Source organism: Echinops telfairi, unplaced genomic scaffold (assembly GCF_000313985.2).
Source record: "Echinops telfairi isolate 266 unplaced genomic scaffold, ASM31398v2 ScPeMD7_2;HRSCAF=8, whole genome shotgun sequence".
NCBI lineage: Eukaryota > Metazoa > Chordata > Mammalia > Afrosoricida > Tenrecidae > Echinops > Echinops telfairi.
Genome location: NW_022103898.1, coordinates 39,801,681 through 39,806,898, shown reverse-complemented (window position 1 = coordinate 39,806,898; position 5,218 = coordinate 39,801,681).

The following is a 5,218-nucleotide window of genomic DNA, read 5'->3' as shown; positions in this document are numbered from 1 at the left end:
TTTCCAGTCCAGTCTGTTGGGGCACCACGCCCTGGCCCCAAAGTCCACTTTCAGCATTCCCTGGGGACCTCGCTGCTCCATTTCCTTGTTCTGTTGCACCCCCTTAGTGCCTTGCCTCAGTGTGACTGTTATCTGATCGGGTGCAATTCCCACACTATGTCTCCGGTGTTGTCCCCTGTAGGACTATGGGTCAGTGCGGGGTGTCATGTCTCACAGTGGAGCCAGCCACGTGGTCCTCTCTGTGGACTGGCTGCTCTAATTGGGAACATCATCCTCAAGGCATGGTGGGCCCTTCCATCTTCTTTTGATGCTTCCTGCATCATTTAATATTTTACCCAAAGAATCCTTTATTATTTTAACTCAAGGCTTGGATTCTTTCTTCCCACACCGACCCAATGCCCCCAGTTCAGCTGGAGAAATGCCAAGCATATTCTTTCCTATGTTTTCTAACTACAGACGTTGGCACATTTCCATATATCTCACTTAGTCTTCTTGGCAACCTTTTGAAATCTGTTGAGCTCCTTTTCTTCACCATTTCTTCTGTAAGCTTAGCTACTCTAGTCAATTGGATAAAAGTGTATTCCAAAAACCTAATGTTTATTAGTTTCTAAAATTTGGTCTCTAAAATGTTCTTGAGTCAAATGATTTAAAAATTCCCGACTATCTTTTAAATCATGGTATCTTTATCACTCACTATGTACAATAAAATGTCAAAATGAAATCAGCAAAGTACTGGTCATAAATTTTACTCAGTAAAAGGTTTCAAAAAGTTCATGGAAAAAAATACAATTAATAGGTAACAGAATTTTCCATTAATTTTTGGAAGCCTTTTATTTCAATGTGCTAAGTAACTGTTGATTTCATACAATATATTCCCCCCAAATTCCAAATTATCTTAAGGTACCCAGACATTGAAATACCTCCATGAAATATCTTTGAAATTTCATTTAATATAATGAAATAACAAGTGTTAAGCCTTATTTCTATTTAATAGCTCTACTACGAATCAGTATTTTTGAAACATTTCCCAAACTAGTATTTATAGAGGTTCTTAATCCATAACTGATTCTAGAGAAACGTAAATCCCCTAAAGATAAAGAAGCTTCTTTTCATTCACATGATAAAATGATAAAAAAAAGGTTTGGATTTTAAACGGAGTTCTTTAGTTTTTAACTAGTCCTTACTGTGTACTCACTGCCATCAAGTCAATTCTGACTCATAGAGACCCTACAGGATAGACCACAAGTGCCCATGGGTTTCCAGGACTGTAACTCTTTTTTTTTTTTTTTTAATTTTTTAAGATAATTTATTTTATTTTATTTTTTTAACATTTTATTAGGGGCTCATACAACTGTTATCCCAATCTATACAGACTGTAACTCTTTACAGGAATAGAAAGCGTCACCTATTTCCCACAGAGTGGCTGATGGTTTCAAATTGCTGACCTTGTGGTTAGCAGTCCAACACACAACTATCACACCACCAGGACTCTCCTAAATCAAGAATGTAATGATAATTGAATATCGATTTTGACATAGCCATACAAAATCATAGCTTGCTTACCAAAATCAAGTCAAACCCACTGACAGTGAGTGCACTGCAACTCCAAGCTACCCAATAGTGCAGAGCACAAAGGGTTACCAATGCTGTAAATCTTTACAGGAACAAAAAGTCTCTTTTCTCTCTCATGGAACAGCTGGTGGGTTTAACTGCCAGTCCTGTAGTTAGGAGCTGATGCTTCACTTCATATGTCAATAGGGCATACTGGAACCAAATAAACCAACAGAGTTCTTATTGAGAGTAAATGATACAATTTTGAAGTGACTTAAGTTTTTTTTCTATGTTTTTGGACTGACGAAGTTTTTAAAGTAACTAAATCTACATCAAAATAAAATACTAACCTTAAAAACAAAAGTCATTATCCTGTTAAATGATGATTACAGAGCAAAAATTTACACAATTTAATAGCTGAAAGGGATGGTAGAAATCAAATCCAATTGTTTGCTTATAGCCACTGAAACTATATACTCATAATCATCTATGTCCTAATGCTTTGTTTATAATCAAAAGCAAGCAAGCATTAAGGACTCATAAAAATCAATAAAGAGTGAAAGACCAAAACTTAAAATCATAATAATGTAAAAGTTTTAATCAACCCAATGGCAAATGAAAAAACTACAATGGAACACAAATAACTGGTATGATACTTCAAAATATGAATGACCAAGAGTCATAAACAACTTTGACTACAGTCTTTCAAAAAAGAACCCTCAAGACCCTTCCATTTTAACTTCTGAAATTAAAAATGAATTAAATGTCCTTTATCTACAAGTAGAGAACGAATTTGGGTAAGAGGTTTGCTCTCGGCACTTCTGCTGGAGAATTCTTCACCGGAGTACGACCTCTTAAGTTGCAAAATCTGCACTCCACTTCATCCCCATTAGATGCTGTCCCACAGTTTCGTGTATGTTAGGAAAAAAGTTAAACTAGTACATCAAATCTGTGATTTAAAAAAGAGAAGGAAAAGTAATCACAAAATTTTAATATAAATCCACCAAACAAAAAAGAGCAACACCTAGCTCAGTGGGTCTCAACCTCCCTAATGCTGCGATCCTTGACATAGTTCCTCAGGGGGTGGTGAGCCCCAACCTTATAATTATTTTTGTTGCTACTTCATAACAGTAATTTTGCTACTGTTATGAATTGGGTGACCCCTGTGAAAGGGTTGTTCGACTCCCCAAGGGGGTCGTGAGCCATAGGTTGAGAACCGCTGCTCTAGCTGCTTATTCTATTTTCCACTGCTGTTTCTTCTTCTTTGATTGACAAATGCTTAATTACCAAGGGAGTGGGGGGGGGGGGGGGGGGGGGGGCAGCGGTAACACTTTAATCTGAAAGCTCAGACCAGACCAATGCAGCCAAAACCAACACCATCAAGTTGATTCTGACTCAAGTCACCTTACAGTATAGAGTAGAACTCTCCCTGTGGGTTTCCGAGCCTTAAGTCTACAGGACAGGTGTTCAAAGCCTCATCTTTCTCCTGCAGAGCAGGTTAGTGGTTTAGAACTGTTGACTTTGTATTTAGTAGGCCTACACTTAATCCAGTGTGTCAACAGGGCTACTACAATCCACAGAAAATGAGTCATTCACAGCTAATAGTAATAATTTATTCTCATGTTCATTTACAATGCTGAATTTAAATTTTTTTTCTTTGAATCTCACAATTCAATTAAAAGGCAGTAGTCATTCAATAGAAGTTTGGCTTAGAGAACAAATGAATAAAAGCCCACCGTTTTCTTATCCTAGACTCAAACACAATTCGTATTCAAAGTAAAATAGGGCCTATAAATTGGTGATGCACGTCCTCCTTGGAGTTGTATCACAATTACTCTGGCTTTTGATATCTGTCCGTACCACCACAGATCATTTGTTCATGCTAACAAAGTAATGGTACTTAATTAAGCAGAACATGATAAAAAATTAATGTGACTTTCTAAACATATATATCTTGAGGTTCACTCCACTATATGGTCAGGTCAATTGTAATCATCTTGTGCCAAACACTGACAATATCTATATTTATTAAGGAGTTGGCCTAATTTTGCAAAGTTATATACAATTTTTAAAATATATAATTCTGAATTTGCCAAAATCAAGGTTATAGTTCTGGGTTACATGTTGGAATATTAAAATCATTTTGTATTATTTACATATGCAGATCAGTAATTTTTAAACTTCATCTGCTCTCATACGACACAGATTGGTGGGCCCCACCCCAGAGTTTGTACTTAGTGGGTCTCCATGAGGCACAGCCTCGTGGCACAGGGATTACTGTATATACGCATGTGTAAGCCGAGTTTTTCCAGCATATTTATTATGCAGTTTTTGTGGTAAAATTAGGTGCCTCGGCTGATATTTGGGTCAGCTTGCACTTGAGAATATATGGTATATGGTCAGCTGCTAACCTAAAGGAGCTGCCAACTCACCACTCATTCTCTGCCCTAGAGAAAGATGTAACAGAGTATGCTCTCCTGAATACTAGAAATCCTGCGAGGCAATTCTACTCTGTTCTATCAAGTCATGGTTAACAGTTGCAAACCTAAGCCTGATTGTAGGTTATGATATGGTATGAAATGCCTATGAAGAGAGCCTGCCTATAGCTAGACTACTGGGCCTCTCTTTAGGGTGTGGTAAAGATTTTAAAAGCCAAGAAATTTGTAAAGAGAACTCTGAAACCCCACTATCATGGGTTTTTTGAAATGGGATGTAAAACACACATTCCTAACAGCTTATAAGGTGATAGTAATGATGATGCTATTGGTCTAGTGAACCACTATAGTAGACAGTTAAGTGTCTGAAACTGGCTCTCAAAAAACTAAACTTATAATTATTGATTGAGTCAATTCCAACTTCTAGTGACGCTATAGGACTGAGTAGAACTCCCCTCATGGGTTTCTAAGGCTGTAAATTTTTACTGGAGTAGAAAGTCTCGTCTGAGGGGTTAGGTGTGTATGTGTCCAAGAAGTTATTGAGATTATCACCTTAATCCAAAAATTTCCTGCAATGATATAAGCTAATTACTAATGGCTTTTTATTACGTTGTTAACTTGCAAGGTAACTGAAAGTAGGTCATATTCGAAAGATATTTTATTAGCAGTATTTTGAGTAATTTGATTTTCAGTACTAAGTACATATATTTCTTATTTACAATTTTGTTTCATAAACACAGCAAATACTTTGTCATTCAAAGTAAAAATGTAGACCTTAAATGGCTACATTTGAACATATGAAACACCTACAGGTTTTAAGTTAATTTGAACAAGCTTAACAGAAACTACAAGGGAATTAGGAGCCTGGGTGGCTTAACCGGTTACACATTAGGCTAAGATAATAAACAGTTCCAAACCACCAGCCCCTCTATGGGAGAAAGAGGAGGCTTCCTATTTAACAGTCTCAGAAACCTATAAGGGAAATGAGTTTCAACACAGGGAACTATAAAATCTCTCCTCCAAAGTAAACTATACTTGTTTTCTACTTTTCTATTTTATTTAGGCATTTTGAAAACACCGCTTGCCATCTAGCTCAGAAGCAACAAAGCCCACATGGAACAACATATCAACCTGTGTGATCACGAGGTATCGAACGGATCACTGAAGACAAATGGGTGCATAAGCAAATGTGGCGAAGAAAGCTGATGGTGCCCGGTTATCAAAAAGTAAAG